This window comes from Hippopotamus amphibius, chromosome 6, assembly GCF_030028045.1.
Source record: "Hippopotamus amphibius kiboko isolate mHipAmp2 chromosome 6, mHipAmp2.hap2, whole genome shotgun sequence".
Taxonomy (NCBI): domain Eukaryota; kingdom Metazoa; phylum Chordata; class Mammalia; order Artiodactyla; family Hippopotamidae; genus Hippopotamus; species Hippopotamus amphibius.
In genome coordinates, this window is record NC_080191.1 from 86239133 (window position 1) to 86260295 (window position 21163).

At 36.5% G+C, this 21163-nt stretch overlaps 1 pseudogene; it reads right to left on the reverse strand.

The window, feature by feature from the left end:
* Window positions 1–1834: 1834 nt before the first annotated feature.
* On the reverse strand, window positions 1835–11767 carry LOC130854925 (serine/threonine-protein phosphatase PP1-gamma catalytic subunit-like; annotated as a pseudogene).
* Window positions 11768–21163: the final 9396 nt, after the last annotated feature.

Here is a 21163-nt window from a genome sequence, read left to right on the forward strand (position 1 = left end):
AATATTAATCAGAAAGTGTTCCCCCAGAGTTCACATTCTCAACAGTGAGCTCCAAATCCAATCAAAGGCCAGCAAGCTCCAGTGCTTGAACCTCCAGTCAAACAGTACAGAAATTACTACTAGGCAGCATAGGGAAAGAAGACAGCAAATACTATAAATTAGAAAAGTGAGAAAACAAAGAAACACCTTGCAGGTAAAAGAGCAAGATAAAAACCCACAAGACTAAATAAATGAAGAAGAAATTGACAGATTGCCTGAAAAAGAATTCAGAGTATGATAGTAAAGGTGACCCAAAATTTTGAAAAAAAAAAAAAAGAGAAAAAACAAAAAGCATTTAATAAGGACCTAGAAGAACTAAAGTGCAAACAAAAAGTAATGAACAACTCAATAACTGAAATTAAAAATACTCTAGATGGTATAAACAGCAGAATAACTGAGGCAGAAGAATGAGTAAGTGACTTGGAAGTTAGAATGGGGGAAGTGACTGCCACAGAGCAGGAAAAAGAAAAAAGAATAAAAAGAATGGAAGACAGTCTCAGAGACCTTGGAGTTAACATCAAGTGTACCAATATTAAAATCATAGATGTCCCAGAAGAAGGAAGAAAAAAAAGAAAGGGTCTGAGAAAATATTTGAGGAGATTATGGCGGAAAACTTCCCCTACATGGGAAAGGAAATAGTAAATCAAGTCCAAGAAGTGCAGAGAGTTCCATACAGAATAAAACCAAAGAAAAACACACCAAGGCATATATTAATCAAACTAATGAAACACAAAGAAAAAATATAAAAAGCAGCAAGAGAAAGCAACAAATAACATATAAGGGAAAATCCATAAGGATAACAGCTGATTTCTCTGCAGAAACTCTGCAAACCAGAAAGGAGTGGCAGGAGATAATTAAAGTCTTGAAAGAGGAAAACCTACAGCCAAGAATACTCTACCCAGCAAGAATCTCATTCAGATTTGATGGAGAAATCAAAAGCTTTACAGACAACAAAAGTGAAGAGAATTCAGCACCACCAATCCAGTCTTACAACAACTGCTAAAGGAACTCCTCTGGGAAGTAAACACAAGACAAGGAAAAGATCTACAAAAACAAAGCCAAAACAATTAAGAAAATGGTAATAGGAACATACATGTCAATAATTACCTTAAATGTAAATGGATTAAATGCTCCAACCAAAAGACACAGACTGGCTGAATGGATACAATACTGAGACCCTTATGTATGCTGTCTACAAGAAACCCACTTCAGACCTAGAGACACATACACACTGAAAGTAAGAGGATGGAAAAAGATATTCCATGCAAATGGAAGTCAAAAGAAAGCTGGAGTAGCAATACTCATATCAGACAAATTAGATATTAAAGTAAAAACTATTACAAGAGACAAGGAAGGACACTACATGATGATCAAGGGATCAATCCAAGAAGAACATATAACAATTGTAAATATCAATGCACCCAACAAAGGAGCCCCTCAATATATAAGGCAAATGCTAACATCCATAAAAGGGGAAATCAACAGTAATACAAAAATAGTAGGAGACTTTAACACCCCACTTACACAATTAGATAGATCATTGAAACAGAAAATAAATAAGGAAACACAAGTTTTATTTATTTATTTTTTTCATTTAAAATAATGTCTTTAATTGTCATTTTAAGTATATCGCAGGGGGACAGTGTGCTTTAATTAAATATACATACCAGTGATGTTGGCAAGATTGAAAGTTACTCCTAATGTTGACAGCTATAAAAACTAGTTTGTACATGATAAGACAATGAGAGGAAAAAAAGCAATCCCTTTGGGAAAAAAAATGTTCACAGTGGTTTGTATCCAACAGCATGCATTTTATGATAATAACATGTACAGATTGAGCACCCTAGGGCTCTCTTTATATCAGAAAGAAAATGAGCATTTACATTATTCATGGGCTGCACTGAATTAAAAAAAAAGATCAGTTGTACACTCACCCCTTAGATAGGATAAACTGTCCTGGGGTGTACAGCTTTAACACCATCATTAAAGTCGTTTGCAAAAGGAACAGAGAACTAAACAAAACAGAACATTTTTCCTTGGGAGTGGAGAGTCTTTCATTTGCTGTTATAACCAGCAAATACCATTCATTAAGTCAAAAGTGGAAGGGGGGCCCACAAACACTATTTGAGCAAGCTGACCAATACACATTACAGGTTTAAAAATGAAGGTTATATACTGTATGTTACAAGTCCCCACTAGACAGTGTCAATGTGACACCTATTTCTTTGCTTGCTTTGTGATCATACCCCTTGGAGGTGTTACAGGTCTCATGGCGTTTGGCTTCTTTTTCTCTGGAGGCTTTAAAATCTGAAAAGAACACATTAGTGTTTCATCTACACTCATCATGGCACCTGCATTGTCAAACTCTCCACAATAATTGGGTGCAGAAAACAGAGTGACCAACTGCCTCTTTGCAAAAAATTCATATCCATCTTCAACCACCTGATGGGCTCTACATATAAGATCCAAATCATGCTTATGGAGAAATTTTGCAAGCACTTCTGCACCAAATGTGAAGGACACTCCTCTGTCATTTTCACCCCAGCCTAAGACATCTTTATTGGGATTAGACCACAAAAGATCACAGAGAAGACCTTGATCTGGTACATCAGTTGGTCACATAATTCACCATATCTGCTCCATAGATTGAAGATCTGGTGATAAACCTCCAACACAGCAGAATATTTTCTCATCCACGATGGCTGCTATTGGTAAACAGTTAAAGCAGTCTGTGAAAGTTTTCCATAGTTTAATGTTATATCTTCTTTTACATTCATCATAAAATCCATAAATTCTATTGATGCTGGCACATTCGTAGGTTTCCTCTGAGAAGAAAAAAATTATCTGGATATTTGATTTTATAAGCCAATAAGAGGCAGATAGTCTCCAATGACTGCTTTGCCCTGTCCACATAGTACCCAAGAAACAGGTAATTGCTTTCTGGTGGGAAACCACCGTACTCAAAAAGTCGAAGCAAATCATAGTATTGCCCATGGATGTCACCACATATTTTGAGTGGTGCTTCAACTTCCAGTAGGATAGGCTGACTGAGAAAGATCTCTCGGGACTTTAAGCATAGCCCTCTGATTTCATTCTCCTGTAGCTGGACATTCTTACCAGGCTTGGATCCTCTCACTTCCAGCAGCCATTGTATGATGCGGTTGATGTTGAGTTTATCTATATCTGCCTTCGCCTTCCCACCACCGACCCTCCCGCAGCGGCGCCGCCACCGGCTCGCGCCCAGGATTCACACCTCCTTTCCCACACCATGAGCACAGAGATGGTGGTGGCGGCGGTGGCAGAAGCCGTGACGGGTCCCCCCCAACCGCCCCGCTCCCTCCTTCCTTCTTCCCTTCCCACTGGAACCACTGAAACACAAGTTTTAAATGAGACATTAGACCATCTCAACATAATTGATATTTATAGGACATTCCATCCAAAAATGACAGAACACACTTTCTTCTCAAGTACACATGGAACATTCTCCAGGACAGATCACATCTTGGGGCATAAATCAAGCCTCAGTAAGTTCAAGAAAATTGAAATCCTATCAAGTATCTTCTCCGACCACAACACCATGAGACTAGATATCACTTTCAGGAACAAAACTATAAAAACAACAAACACATGGAGGCTAAACAATATGCTATTAAATAACCAAGACGTCACTGCAGAAAATAAAGAGGAAATCAAAAAATACCTAGAAACAAATGACAATGAAAACATGGTGACCCAAAACCTATGGGACTCAGCAAAAGCAGTTCTAAGAGGGAAGCTTTTAGCAATACAATCCTACCTCAAGAAACAAGAAAAAATTCTGAATGAACCTAAATTTACATCTAAAACAATTAGAGAAAGAAGAACAAAGAAACCTCAAAGTGAGCAGAAGGAAAGAAATCATAAAGATCAGATCAGAAATAAATGAAAAAAATGAAGCAAACAATAGCAAAGATCAATAAAACTAAAAGCTGGTTCTATGAGAAGATAAAGAAAATTGATTAACCATTAGACAGACTCACCAGGAAAAAAAGGGAGAAGACACAGATCAACAGAATTAGAAATAAAAAAGGCGAAGTAACAATCGAAATATGAAATATGAAAGATCATGAGAGACTACTACAAGCAACTATATGCCAGTAAATTGGATAACCTGGAAGAAACAGCTAATTTCTTAGAAAAGTGCAATCTTCCAAGACTAAACCCGGAATAAATAGAAAATATGAACAGACCAATCACAAATACTGAAATTGAGACTTTGGTTACAAATCTCCCAACAAACAAAACCCTAGGGCCAGATGGCTTCACAGGTGAATTCTATCAAACAGAGAAGAGAAAACACTATCCTTCTCAAACTCTTCCAATATATAGCAGAAGAAGGAACACTCCCAAACTCATTCTATGAGGACACCATCACACTGATACCAAAACCAGGCAAAGATGTCACAAAAAGAGAAAATTACAGGCCAATATCACTGATGAATTTAGATGCAAAAATCCTCAACAAAATATTAGCAAACAGAATCCAACAGCACATTAAAAAGATCAAGTGGGGTTTATCCCTGGAATGCAAGAATTCTTCAACATACACAATTCAATCAATGTGATACACTGTATTAACAAATTGAAGGATAAAGACCATTTGATCATCTCAGTAGGTGCAGAAAAAGCTTTTGACAAAGTTCAACATCCATTTATGATAAAACTTTCGAGAAAATGGGCATAGAAGGAAGTTATCTCAACATAATAAAAGCCATATATGACAAACCAACAGCCAATATTGTTTTCAATGGTGAAAAACTGAAAGAATTCCCTCTAAGAACAGGAACAATACAAAGGTGACCATTCTCACCACTAGTATTCTACACAGTTTTGGAAGTTTTAGCCACAGCATCAGAGAAGAAAATGAAATGAAAGGTATCCAAATTGGAAAAGAAGAAGTAAAATTGTCACTCTTTGCAGATGACATGATATTATACACAGAAAACTCTAAAGATTCTAACAGAATTAATGAATTTATTAAAGTAGCAGGATACAAAATTCATGCACAGAAACCTCTTGCATTCCTATACACTAACAATGAAATAGCAGAAATAGAAATCAAGGAAACACTCCCATTTACCATTGCAATGAAAAGAATAAAATACATAGGAATAAACTTGCCTAAGGATTATAAAAGACCTGTATGCTGAAAAGAATAAGACACTGATGAAAGAAATAAAGGATGATACAAACTGATGGAGAGATATAGAATGTTCTTGCATTGGAATTATCAACATTGTGAAAATGAGTACACTACTCAAAACAATCTACAGATTCAATGCAATCCCAATCAAATTACCAATGGCATTTTTCACAGAACCAGCACAAAAAAATTTACAGTTTATATGGAAACACAAAAGACCTCGAATAGCCAAAGCAATCTTGAGAAGGAAAAATGAAGCTGGAGGAATCAGGCTACTTGACTTCAGACTATACTTCAAAGCTACAATAATCAAGACAGTATGGTACTGGCACACACAAAAAAGAAATATAGATCAATGGAACAGGATAGAGAGTCCAGAGATAAACCCATGCACATATGGTCAACTTATCTTTGACAAAGTAGGAAAGAATATACAATGGAGAAAAGACAGCATCTTCAATAAGTGGTGCTAGGAAAACTGGAGAGCTACATGTAAAAGAATAAAATTAGAACATTCCCTAACACCATACACAAAAATAAACTCAAAACGGATTAAAGACTTAAATGTAAGGCCAGACACTATAAAACTCTTAGAGGAAAACAGTCAGAACACTCTATGACATAAATGACCACAAGATCCTTTTTGACCCACCTCCTAGAGTAATGGAAATTAAAAAAAAAAAAAAAATCAGGACCTAATGATACTTAAAAGTTTTTGCACAGCAAAGAAACCATAAACAAGATGCAATGTCAACCCTCTGAATGGGAGAAATTATTTGCAAACAAAGCAACTGACAAATGATTAATCTCCAAAATATACAAGCAGCTTATGCAGCTCAATATCAAAAAACAAACAACCCCATTCAAAAATGGGCAGGAGACCTAATAGACATTTCTCCAAAGAAGACATACATATGGCCAAGAGGCACATGAAAAAAAAGTCTCAACATCTCTAATTATTAGAGAAATTCAAATCAAAACAACAGTGAGGTATCACCTCACACTGGTCAAAATGGCCATTATCAAAAAATCTAGGAACAATTAATCCCGGGGAGTATGCAGAAAAGGGAACCCACCTGCACTGATAGTGGGAATGTAAATTGATGCAGCCACTATGGAAAAAAGTATGGAGATGTCTTTAAAATCTAAAAATAGAACTACCATATGACTCAGCAATTCTACCACTAGGCCTGTACCCTGAGAAAACCATAATCCCAAATGATACATGCACCCCAATGTTCATTGCAACACTATTTACAATAGCCAAGACATGGAAACAACCTAAATATCCATCAACAGATGAATGGACAAAGAAGATATGGCACATATATACAATGTAATATTACTCAGCCATAAAAAAGGAATGATATTGAGTTATTTGTAGTGAGGTGGATGGACCTAGAGACTGTCATACAGAGTGAAATAAGTCAGAAAGATAAAAAAAAAAAAGTATGTTAATACATATATATGGAATCTAGAAGAATGGTACTGATGAATATAGTGGCAGAGCAGGAATAAAGATGCAGATGTAGTGAATAGACTAGAGAACATGGGAGGGGTGGGAGATGTGGAGGCTGGGCCATAGTGAGAGTGTAGCATTGACTTATACACTACCAAATGTAAAATAGATGGCTAATGGGAAGCTGCTGCATACATGGGGAGGTAATCTCAGTCCTTTGTGATGACCTAGAGGGTTAGAATAGGGAGGGTGGTAGGGAGGCTCAAGATGGAGTGAATATGGGGATATATGTATACATATAGCTGATTCACTTTGTTGTAGAGCAGAAAGTAACACAACTGTAAGGCAATTATACTCCAATAAAGATGTATAAAAAATGAAAAAAAAAAAGAAGAAAAGAAAGAATCCTCAATCTTAGAGTCTCGAGAAAATATGAACTCAGGGTAGGGATAAGGTGCTATGCCTAAAGCTTTATACCTCTGGAAAACAGGAGAGATCATGGGAGGAGAAATAAACACTGAATTCTTCTGGTTTGTCACATTGTCTCCTAGAATCAGAGAATGAGCAAGAAAAAAATTTCTATCTGTCCTGACTAGTGTCCCACAGGGCTGTCAGTTATCTAAAGCCAATTGTAACAACAGGGAAACATACTAATGAGAAGATATAGGGAGCTCTAAATATCTCCTCTGCTGCAGCCCCTCAGCCAATGCAACCTTGGGATGGACAGGACATGGTTATTGCTTTTAGATTCATAACTCTGGTTTGGGTACCAATGCTTCACTCCATCCCACTGTTTAGCCTGGAAACAGAGCTTCTGCCTCCCTCATCAACAAACCATGCAGAGCTGAGACATCTATGTTGAGACTTTATGCTCAGAGACTCCACCCAGGTGAGTCCCAGAGCCCAATAAATAAAAAAACAGTACTGATGAACCCAGTGATGGGGCAAGAATAAAGATGCAGATGTAGATAATGGACTTGAGGACACAGGGGTGTGGGGTGTGAAGGAGAAGCTGGGACGAAGTCAGAGAGTAGCATAAACATATATACACCACTCAATGTAAAATAGATAGCTAGTGGTAAGTTGCTGCATAACACAGGGAGATCAACTCAATGATTGGTGGTGACTTAGAGGGGTGGGATATGGAGGGTGGGAAGGAGTCCCGGGAGGGAGAGTATATGGGAATATATGTATAAATACAGGTGATTCACTTTGTTGTACAGCAGAAACTGGCACAACAATGTAAAGCAATTATACTCCAATAAAGAGCTTGAAAAAAAAAAAAAACACAAACAAAAAGAAATATACAGGTTAATCCCAAAGGAAAAAGCCAGAAGAGTTGAGGATGATTGCCTCTGGGGACATAGAGAGAGTAGAAAGTTATATGGCAGAAGAATGCTGTTTTTTACTAGAAGTCTTTTAATATTATTTTACTTCATAAAATTCATACATGTGTTACCTTGATAAAAATAAGATCAGTTTAAAAATACCAAAAAAAAAAAAAAATACAGCAGGAGAATATCAAAGGAAATGGCAGCCAAGATTGTTTACTTGACTTCATCTGAGAGCCAATTAAGACTAGCCCAGAGCCAAGACCACTCTGGTTGTTGTTTGCTTGATTAATTAATTATCATTTTATGATGCCACAAATAAAAGGGAGTGTTGAATTCAACAGTGCATGAAACAATGTTTACTATTAAATGATGGACATGGAAGCCCAATTCGAAGAAGGAACGGAAGGTGTAAAGTGTTTCCAGTAAAATAGAACCTAAGCCCAAGGATCTTTGTAATTATCTGGAGTAGAGATATAGGTTATTAGCTGTGGAGAGATGTACAGTGTTGTGAGTTTTTTTTTTTTTTTTTAAGAAAGAATATTCAATTCTGCTGTGTAAGATCCATAGCAAGAAATGCTGGCAAATATTACCTTGCAACAGCAGTTCATGAGACATACATTTCACTGTATCTCCTTCCTCTTAAATGCAATGAAAAACATTATTTACTATGTGAAAATGGGTATGCTGATTAACTTACTCTGCAACTATTTCATTACCTGCATGGCTGAAAATATTTGTAGTTTAGGTACCCATTACTTCATCTGTTCAGGTCCTTTGCTTTTGTATAGTAAATTCAGCATTTTTTTTCCCCTGGTTTTGATTGCATTCTTTCAAACCAAGAACTGAATATCTTTATCATCAAGTTTTATGTTAGTTAGGCTTTAGATATTTTATGTATATATACAATTATTTGTTCAGAATGTCTGAGCATTTATAAATTTTGTGTGGTAAAATCTGTGTCAGTTATGTTCTCTCCATTGCTTAATAAAAAAGTATTTTAATTGAAAAAAGAGAGAAATTATCAAAATAAATAATAAACATTGTTCTAAATTGTAGATACCCATGAGATGCCTGCAGAAACAAGTGCAAAACCTTTAGAAAGGGAAAGGATTTCAATCCAGACTGCAATAGATTTCAATAGACAAAGCACTATTAAAGTAAAGTAGTATTTGTATTACAAAATACAGTAGGAGACAAGTTACCATGAATGACAGCCAGGTATGACAAATAGCACCGAGTCCAAGAATTTTAACCAACTGAATTATTAGATATAGCTTATTTTTTTTTTTTTTTAGTTTTTTTTTAAGCTCTTTATTGGAATACAATTACTTTACACACTTGTACCAGTTTTTGAGGTACACCAAAGTGAATCACCTGTATTTATACATATATCCCCATATCCCCTCCCTCCTGTGACTCCATCCCACCCTCCCTGTCCTGGCCCTCTAAGGCATCACCCATCAACGAGTCGATCTCCCTTTGTTATAGAGCAACTTCCCACTAGCTATCCATTTGTATAGATATAGCTTATATAATGCATTTTTTGAAGATGATTAGGTATAAAAAAGGAATTAAAACTAAGCTGAGACAAAAATTATCTTAAAATTTAATAGTGCCAAATAGAAATCCCACAAATTAAAATTTTAATAGGTAAGTAAAACCACAAATTAAACACTACATTGAGAGCATCAGAAAGCAATAAAAGAAGATACATAGATAGTTAATGAATGATGTGTTAAGAATAATACAAAGTAGAATAAAAGATTCAGCAGAATGTTTAACAGGAAATCCAGAAAGTGAGAGTAGAGAAAATAACTGGAGAAGCAATATCTGAAATTTTCCAAAGTTTTTAAAAAATAGTAATTCTCATATCTAGAAATGACAAGTATCAAGCAAGATAAAAGGGAAGGAAGGAAGGAAGGAAGAAAATAAGCAGGAAAGGAGGCAGGAAATCCATTTGCAGAGGTATGGTACAAATTTAGAACTGCAAAATCAAAGTGAATTTCTCAAAAAGAGCAAGAGAGATCACCTCTAAAGGAATAACTCTTGTATTGATCTCACCAACAACAATGTAAACTATAAACTGTAAAATGTAGATGTAAAGTAAAGAAGTAATATAAACTGTAAAAGAAATACTACGTTCAAGAAGCTGAGAGGAAAGAGTTGTCAGAACTGAATGAGATACACAATTCAATTACCTTCCAAAAATATCAATGAAAATTTTTTTTCTGTCAAAGACTGAAAGAACTTAACACATTTATAGACCCTGATGAATATACAAATAAAGCACTAACCTATGTCATTCAGAAGAAAATGAACTTGGACCAAAAAAATCAATGTAAGAAGGAATGGTGAGTAAAGAAACAGTTATATTTTTAGAAAAAATTAAACAATAAAACAGTAATAACACAATTGTTTATTTAAGGATATAGCACAGTTACCAAAATAACATGTAACACTTACCAAATGAAGCATGGTAGGTAGAATCAAACATTCTGAGATCCTTGTATCATTAAGCAAAAAAAAAAAAAAAAAAAAAAAAGAAAAGAAAAGAAAGAAAATTAAGCTGTTGTGCAACCACACTTTATTCTCTGTACAAGAGTAGAAATTGAATACACAGTTTTTAGAGTAATAGTTGGGAAATAACCAAATTAAAAAAAACAATTATCTCCCAAAGGCATAAAAAATTGAAAACATAAAAGCATAGTAAAATTTTGGAAAGTGGAAACTCTGAAGATTATAGAAACAAACATGAATATGTTAGTATGTGTTCAAGTGGATTAAATCACTAGTAGGATGTAAGGCTGTCAAGTTGGATCTAGAAACAAAATCAACACGTTATTTACAATGGTCCTAACTAAAATAGGAGAACACAGAAATATTAAAATTCAAACAGAATGTGGCAATTATACCTTAAAACAATGTGGAGAAATACAGCTATCAGGCAAAGCTATAATTACATAAAAGGCAATATTGGTAATAAAATGTATCACTATATAATGATAGAAAGAAGAAACAAAAAACATGTAGTTTGTTATGAAAGTAAATAGGAACAATGGATCAGGGCTGGGAAATTGTCCACAAAGTTGTCTCTTCTTTTGTAATAATTATTATGCAACTTGTAAATTTTCTTTTTTATGAAAATAAGAAGCATAACAATTCTGAACTAAAATAATCTGAATAGAGGGAATTGAATACAATAGAGTAGGAGGATGTGGAACTCACCCCCTCTCACGAACACATACAAAATACATATACATCTGTTAAAGTTCTCACAGAAAACTAACTGGAGACTGTCAGAAAGACTCCTATACAACCAAGACTGTAAGAGATATCCACACGGAATAGGTTAGGAAAGGAAGAGAAGACATCAGGTTGGGAACTGGGTTCCTGGGAGGAGACTTAGATGAAAAGGAAGTTTATATAGGCAGAGACACTCCCTGGGGAGTGATTGGTTTGAGCCATAGATTGGTACCCCAGTCCTGGGGTCTAACAAAGAGGAGACAAGCTCCCTTGGCTGTTTGGAGGGCCAGTGGAACAATAGGAGGGCTGATGGACGTGTATACTCCACTTGTGAGGTGTACCCGAGTGCTTGCTTACTCTGAAGCAGGGCACACAGGGCAGACTGAAGCTATGTGGCTGGCTCACTGATTTCCCGTGACAGCCCTTATGCACAATCCAGGCTGAGGTGTGTGAATGCTCCAGAACCACTTACCTCACACCAAAGCTACTCACTGGAGTGAAGGCTGCCATGACTGAGTGAAAGGCTCTGCTGAGCAGGGAGAGGATAGTTATTAATGGCAATTGCACAGGTGACACATAAGGAGCAGGCTCTTTGAGAAGAAGCAGGATCTCTTACTGCAGAGAGACTCCCACTGCCTATACATGGATCATCACAGAATGCCCCATAGCCCCTCTTGCTCCAATGTTTCTCCCCTCTAAGGTGAGGATGCTGGCACAGGGAGGGGGAAGAACACACAGTTACAGAGAAATGAGCCGGCTCAGACTCTAACATCAGAAATTCTGCTGCAGCAACTTGAGATCTGACTCTACCCCTGACAGGGTAGTGATGGCCACTGAACAGAGGGAAAGCCTTCCCTGATACCTGGCTCTGGCCCTTGCCTCTCCATTTCCAACCCAGCCTCCTATGAAGGGATATCTACCAGAACACTCTGAGGAAAGATGTGACTGTGTTTATATCAATCCAGCTCTCCCATCAAAGAAATTGGGAACACACAAACTGTTCTGGGATGCTACAAATTAAGGATACCTCTTCAAGACCACCATATGGAACTCTTTCACTTAGTTTCATAGAGACAGAGGAATATAAGCAAAGTGAGAAGACGGAAGAATTTGTCTCAATTGAAAGTGCAAGAGAACACCCCTGAAAAAAATAATAAAAGAGAAATAATTTACTAGATAAAGAACTCAAAGCATTAGTAATAAGAATGCTAACTGAATTCGGGAAAAGAATAGATGAACACAGTAGGAAATTTAACAAAGAACTAGGAAATATAAAAAAGAACTAGTCAGAACTGAATACAATAACAGAAATAAAAATATGCAGTAGAAGGAATAAGCAGCAGACTAGGTAAAGCAGAAGGAAGCATAGTAATCTAGAAGATAGAATAATAGAAAACATCAAATCACAACAGCAAAATGAAAAACAATATAAAAAAGAAAAAGTTTAAGGATTTGGGATAATAAGTATACAAATTTTCACATTATAGAGTTCACAAAAGAACAGAGAGAGAAAGGGCTCAAAAATGTATTTAATGAATTTATGGTTGAATACTTCCCAAACCTGAAGAAGGAAAAAGATATCCAGGTAGAGGATGCACAGAGCATCCCTACTGAGATGAACCCAAAGATACCCACACCAAGACATATCATAATTAAAATCGCAAAATTGAAGAGCAAATTCTAAAGGATGCAAGATAAAAACAGAGTCGTATGCAAGGGAACCCCCATAAGGCTATCAGAAACTTTATAGGCCAGAAGGGAATGGCATGATATATACAAAGTGCTGAAAGGTAAACAAAACTACAACCTAGGATACTCCACCCAGTAATATTATCAGTTAGAAATGAAGAAGAAATAAAGGACATCTTAGACAAGAAAATACTAAAAGAGTTCATTAATAGTAAACTGATCCTTACAAAAAAGGTTAAAGGTCTTCCTTAAATGGAAAAGAAAAGGATATAAGACAAAGCAAGTATCAATAGTAAAAGAAAAATCCCACTAGTAAAGGCAAATGTATAGTAAAGGCTGAGGATCAACCTCTTAAATAAGTTTGTATGAAGATTAAAAGACAAAAATGTATAATATCAAGTATAACTATGATAATCAGTAAAGGGATAAACATGAAAATTAAAATATGATATCAAAGAGACAAACTGTAGGGAAAATAAAATAGTTACCAAGAAAACAATAGAAAGACCAATGAAACCAAGAACTGATTCTTCATAAAATAAACAAAATTGGTAACATTTAATCTAGGCTCATTAAGAAGGAAAGAGAGAGGATCCCAATAAAAAAATTTAATGTGGAGAAATAACAACTAATACCACAGAGTTACAAAGAATCATAAGCAGAGGCTATGAATATTTATATGTTAACAGTTTGGACAGCCTAGAAAAAAATGGACAAATTTCTAGAAACATACAACATTCCAAGACTGAACTAAGAAGCAACAGATGATTGGAACAGATCAATTAAAAATAATGAAATTGAATTTATAATAAAAAAAATTTCCCAGCAAACTAAAGTCCAGGGCCAGATAGCTTCACAGGAGAATTCTAACAAACATGTAAAGAAGAACGAATACCTATCCTTTTCAAACTATTCCATAAACTGAAGAGGAACAAACACGCCCACATTCATTCTATGAGGCCACCATTACTTTAATACCAAAACAGAGCAAAAAATATACAGGCCAATACCTCTGATGAATATAAATTCAAAAGTCCTATGCAAAATATTAGCAAACCAAATAGAACAATCTATAAAAAAGGTAATACACCGTGATCAAGTGGAATTTATTCTAGGGATGCAAGGATGGTTCAATATTCACAAATCAATCAATGCATTACATATTAACAAAAGGAAGGATAAAAAACACATGATCATCTCAATAGACACAGAAAAAGCATATGGCAAAATTCAACTTCCGTTCATGATAAAAATTCTCTTTAAAGTTGGCATGGGGAGAATAGTTTACCATAATATAGGCCATTAATGACAAATCCACAGCTAACATCATACTCAATGGAGAAAAGCTTAAAACATTTCATCTAAAATCAGGAACAAGACAAGGATTCTCCTCTAATCACTTGTATTTAACATTGTGCTGTAAGTCCTAGCTGAAGAAATCAGACAAGGAAAAGAAATGTCATCCTAATGGAAATGGAAGAATAAAACTGTCACTCTTTGCAGATGACATGAAACTACATAGAGAAAACCCTAATGTCTCCACCAAAAAAACTATTAAAACTAATAAATGAATTCAGGGACTTCCCTGGTGGTGCAGTGGTTAAAAAATCTGCCTGCCAATGCAGGGGGCACGTGTTCAAGCCCTGGCCCAGGAAGATCCCACATGCCATGGAGCAACTAAGCTTGTGTGCCACAACTACTGAAGCCCACTTGTGTGCCTAGAGCCCATCGTCCACAATAAGAGAAGTCACTGCAATGAGAAGACTGCACGCCACAATGAATAGTAGCCCCCACTCACTGCAACTAGAGAAAGCCCATGCAGAGCAATGAGGACCCAACTCAGCCAATAAATAGTTAAATTAATAAATAAGTAAATAGGGAACAGGAGTTGGTCTCAGTGGATCAGATGGGTTTGCAGTGACTTGAGGACAAGACTTCAGCAGGAGATTATACTAATCACCAACTCATAGGCTGTGTGCTTGAGTTCTATGTAGAGGGAAGAAAGATGGCTGTGAAGTAGAAGGACATGGAATGCATCCCTCTCCACATGCGCATCAGATATGCACCAAAAGACACAATAATTCCTACAGAGAACAAGCTGAACACCAGCAAACAACCTTGGACTCCAGAAAGGACTGCAAATATCCCAACATAACCAGGTAGGACAGAGGGAAAAAAAAATGAGAAAGAGGAGGAGAAGAAAGGAAAGGGACGAGTCCCACACCCTAGGGTTGGGGGATCTGAAACAGAAGGAGATTGCTGAATTTGGGGAAATGTCCCTTAACTGATGGGGAAACCCCTTCTCCAATGGGGAACTTCCTTGTGTCAGTAGGGAGGCATTTATGACTGTTTAAAGAGGGGGAAGTGGCTGAGCTGTGGCACATGGGAAAGAGTGAGAAACACATGGAGGGTCTGCACTATGGCTCAGCGTGCCTGGACTGAGAAGTCGATTCACAGCTCAACAGGGGGTCTGGGAGCAGATGTGTGAGAACTGGAGAACTGGTTCAGGGTGAGAAACATTGTTGGCAGTGGGGAGATGGACCGAGAGGACAGGAGGGAAGAAATCTGCAGTGAAGAGTGCCTACTGCAGAAAGCTGTGAGACAATAGTGGCAGCTGGATACTGCTGATTCACAAGTGAGGGGAGGAGCTGTGGGTGTAGCCTGTCTCTCAGCACCTGCGATGGACAGAGGAAGGACCCATGTAGGCCAAGCTAATGCATTCAGGGATAACAAAGGCCCCTGGGCGGGGCAGGCTTAGAGTGCCTGCAGCTGAGAGCCAAAAGCCCACAGAGTGGCCCAACTCTGAGACATTCTGTTTACATCTGAGCCACTGGCATCCCTCTGCAACAGTCACCACCATGCCTGACTGAACCACCGTGACCCAAACAGGGTGCCACTGCTCACTCACTCCCAGGGGAAGGAGCCACTGTTGTACCCTCTCTCCCCACACACAGGTGCTTACAGACAAACAATAAAGGAAGCTCTGCTGGTCACAGAATAATACAAAAAACCCAAGGTGGGTAGAAGGAGTCTTACAGCTGAGACCCCAAGGAAACAGAAATATTAGTATTGATTCTATTGAACTGGTCCATTCTGGGGTCAGTTTTAATTTTTTTCCTACTAATTATGATCTTAGTCCTAAGGGATCTACACATTTTATAACATATTTTTTATTCTATTTTTATTCTATTTTTATTTTTAGCCTTTTTATATATTTCTATTCCTAGCTAAGTTTTTTGTAGTGCTGACTGTATCTCTCCTACCTTCTTTTCATCTCTATCTTTTAAACATTTCTATTTCTTTCTTTTTCTTTTCATATTTCCAGTCACACTATTCTGTTGCCCTGTCTTCTATCCTTTTCTAGTTTATTTTAAATTAATATGCTTATAAGCTATATTATCTGTCAGCTCAGTCTCCTTGCTTTATTTTCCAGATGACACACTGCTTTGGTATTTGTTATTAGGTTTTTGCCTTTATCTTAGTTCTTAGTATAATTGTCTGATTTCAGTCTGAGAAGCTTCAGTCTGTCTCATGGTACTCTAGCTCTTTATTTTATCTGAAACTAGCTTTCAATAACTCTCTGGATTTGTGTTTGTGTGTGTGGTGTTATTTGTTTGTTGAATTGTTTCTCCTTTTGTTTCTGTTTTGTTCTGTGTAGGTTTTGAATTTCTCTTGTTTTTTTCTTCGAATGTCTGATAGCATATTGAGGTTCTTCTGTCAGGTCTTTCTAGCACCTTATGTTCTATTAGATTCAGTATTTGTGTGTCTTATACATGTATGTGTTTCCTTGACTTAGCATTTGTTTGACTCAACACTCTGCCATTAGTCTGGGGTTTGGACAGTCTTCTTTAAAGCCCTTTATTGCTGGGACAAGCAACCTCTGGTGTTTGGACTACCATGATAAAACAAAGAAACACCGTGCAGGCAAAAGAGCAGGAAAGAAACCCACAAGACCAAACAAATGAAGAAATAGGAAAAATACCTGAAAAAGAATTCAGAGTAATGATAGTAAAAATGATACAAAATCTCAATAACAAAATACAGAAAATACAAGAAACAGTTAATAAGGACTCAGAAGAACTAAAGAACAAACAAACAGTAATGGACAACAAAATAACTGAAATTAAAAAAAAAAAAAAACTCTAGATGCTATAACCAGCAGAATGACTGAGGCAGAAGAATGAATAAGTGAGTTGGAAGATAGAATGGGGGAAATAACTGCCACAGAACAGGAAAAAGAAAAAAGAATAAAAAGAATGGAAGAGAGTCTCAGAGACCTCAGTGATAACATTAAGCACACCAATATTCAAATCATAGGCATCCCAAAAGAAGAAGAAAAAAAGAAAGGGTCCAAGAAAATATTTGAAGAGGTTCTAGTGGAAAACTTCCCCAACATGGGAAAGGAAATAATTCACCAAGTCCAAGAAGCACAGAGAGTCCCATACAGAATAAACCCAAGGAGAAATACACCAAGGCACATAATAATCAAACTAACAAAAATAAAAAACAAAGAAAAAATACTAAAAGCAGCAAGAGAAAAGCAACAAATAACATATAAGGGAAAACCCATAAGGATAACAGCTGACCTTTCTACAGAAACTCTGCAGGCCAGAAGGGAATGGCAGGATATACTGAAAGTCTGAAAGAGAAAAATCTACAGCCAAGAATACTCTACCCAGCAAGAATCTCATTCAGATTCGATGGAGAAATCAAAAGCTCTACAGACAAGCAAAAGTTAAGAGAATTCAGCACCACCAATCCAGCCTTACAACAAGTGCTAAAGGAAATTTTCTAAATAGCAAACACAAGAGAAGTAAAACACCTACAAAAACAAACCCAAAACAATTAAGAAAATGGTCATCGGAACACACATGTCAATAATCACCTTAAATGTAAATGGATTAAATGCTCCAACCAAAAGACACAGACTGGCTGAATGGATACAAAACTAAGACCCTTCTATATGCTGCCTACAAGAAACCCACTTCAGATGAAGGGAAACATATACACTGAAAGTAAAGGGATGGAAAAAGATATTCCATGCAACTGGAAGTCAAAAGAAAGCTGGAGTACCAATATTCATATCAGACAAATTAGACTTGAAAGTAAAGACTATTACAACAGACAAGGAAGGTCACTACATAATGATCAAGGGATCAATCCCAGAAGAACATATAACAATTGTAAGTATCTATGCACCCAACGTAGGAGCCCCTCAATACATAAGGCAAATGCTAACAGCCAAAAAAGGGGAAATTGACAGTGACACAATAACAGTAGGAGACTTTAACACCCCACTTACACCAGTAGACAGATCATCCAAACAGAAAATAAAAGAAAAACAAGCTTTAAATGAGACATTAGACCATCTTGACATAATTGATATTTATAGGACACTCCATTCAAAAACGTCAGAATACACTTTCTTCTCAAGTGCACATGGAAGATTTTCCAGGATAGATAACATCTTGGGTCACAAGTCAAACCTCAGTAAATTCAAGAAAATTGAAATCATATCAAGCATCTCCTCTGACCACAATGCCATGAGACTAGATATCACTTATAGGAAAAAAAAAAAAACTGCAAAAAATACAAACACATAGAGGCTAAACAATTCACTATTAAACAACCAAGAAATCACTAAAGAATTCAAAGAGGAAATAAAAAATGAACAAATGACAATGAAAAAACAACAACCCAAAACCTATGGGATGCAGCAAAAGCAGTTCTAAGAGGGAAGTTTGTAGCAATACATTCCTACCTCAAGAAACAAGAGAAATATCAAATAAACAACCTAACCTTACACCTAAAACAATTAGAGAAAGAACAAAGAAACATCAAAGTGAGCAAAAGGAAAGAAATCATAAAGATCAGATCAGAAATAAATGAAAAAGAAAGGAAGGAAATAATAGCAAAGATTAATAAAACTAAAAGCTGGTTCTCTGAGAAGATAAACAAAATTGATAAACCATTAGCCAGACTCATCAGGAAAAACAGGGAGAAGACGCAAATCAACAGAGTGAGAAATGAAAAAGGAGAAGAAACAACTGACACTGCAGAAATACAAAAGATCATGAGAGAGTACTACAAGAAATTATATGCCAATAAATTGGGTAACCTGGAAGAAATGGATACATTCTTAGAAAAATACAATCTTCCAAGACTGAACCAGGAAGAAATAGAAACTATGAACAGACAAATCACAAGTACGGAAATTGAGGCAATGATTCAAAATCTCCCAACAAACAAAAACCCAGGGCCAGATGGATTCATGGGCGATTCACATTTTGAGAAGAGCTAACACCTATCCTTCTCAAATTCTTGCAAAATACAGCAGAAAGTGGAACACTCCCAAATTCATTCTACGAGGCCACCATCACCCTGATACAAAAACCAGGCAAAGATGGCACACAAAAAAAAGAAAATTACAGACCAATATAACTGATGAATATGGACGCAAAAATCCTCAACACAATACGAGCTAAAAGAATTCAACAGCACATTAAAAAAATCATACAGCATAATCAAGTGGGGTTTATCCCTGGGATGCAACGATTCTTCAATATATGCAAATCAGTCAACGTGATACATCATATCAACAAATTGAAGGATAAAAACCATTTGATCATCTCAATAGATGCAGAAAAAGCTTTGGACAAAGTTCAACATCCATTTATGATAAAAGCTCTCCAGAAAATGGGCATAGAAGGAAATTACCTCTACATAATAAAAGCCATATATGAAAAACCAAAAGCCAACATCATTCTCAATGGGGAAAAACTGAAAGAATTCCCTCTAAGAACAGGAACAAGACAAGGGTGTCCACTCTCACCATTATTATTCAACATAGTTTTGGAATTTTTAGCCACAGCAATCAGAGAAGAAAAAGAAATCAAAGGAATCCAAATTGGACAAGAAGAAGTAAAATTGTCCCTCTTTGCAGATGACATGATATTATACATAGAAAACCCTAAAGACTCTACCAGAAAACTGCTAGCACTAATTGATGAATTTAGTAAAGTAGCAGGATACAAATTAATGCATAGAAATCTTTTGAATCCGTGTACACTCACAACGAAAGAGCAGAAAGAGAGATTAAGGAAACTCTCGCATTCACCATTGCAACAAAAAGAATAAAATACCTAGGAATAAACCTGCCTCAGGAGGCAAAAGATCTGTATGCAGAAAACTTTAAGACATTGATGAAAGAAATCAAAGACGACACAAACTGATGGAGGGACATGCCATGTTCTTGGATTGGAAGAATCAACATAGTGAAAATGACTGTACTACCCAAAGCAAATTACAGATGCAATGCAATGCCTATCAAATTACCAACGGCATTTTTCACAGAATGAGAGCAAGAAGTCTTATGATTTGTATGGAAATGCAAAAGACCCCGAATAGCCAAAGCAATCTTGAGAAGGAAAAATGGAGTTGGTGGAATCAGGCTTCCTGACTTCATACTATACTACAAGGCAATAGCGATCAAGACAGTATTGTACTGGCAGAAAAATAGAAAGGAAGATCAATGGAATAGTATAGAGAACTCAGAGGTAAGCCCAAGCACTTACGGGCATGTTAATTTTGACAAAGGAGGAAAGAATATACAATGGAAAAAAAGACAGCCTCTTCAATCAATGGTTCTGGGAAAACTGGACAGTGACATGTAAAAGGATGAAATTAGAACACTTCCTAACACCATACACAAAAATAAACTCCAAATGGATTAAAGACCTACATGTAAGGCCAGACACTATAAAATTCCTCGAGGAAAATATTGGCAGAACATTCTATGACATACATCAAAGCCAGATCCTTTTTGACCCACCTCCTAGAATCATGGACATAAAATCAAGAATAAACAAATGGGACCTCATGAAACTTAAAAGCTTTTGCACAGCAAAAGAAACCATAAACAACACAGGAAGGCAACCCTCAGAATGGGAGAAAATAGTTGCCAATGAAGCAACGGACAAAGGATTCATCTCCAATATATTCAAGCAGCTCATGAAGCCTAATACCAAAAAAGCAAATAACCCAATCCACAAATGGGTGGAAGACCTAAACAGACATTTCTCCAAAAAGGACATACAGATGGCCAACAAACACATGAAAAGATGCTCAACATCACTCATCATCAGAGAAATGCAAGTCAAAGCCACAATGAGGTATCACTTCACACTGGTCAGAATCACCATCATCAAAAAATCTAGA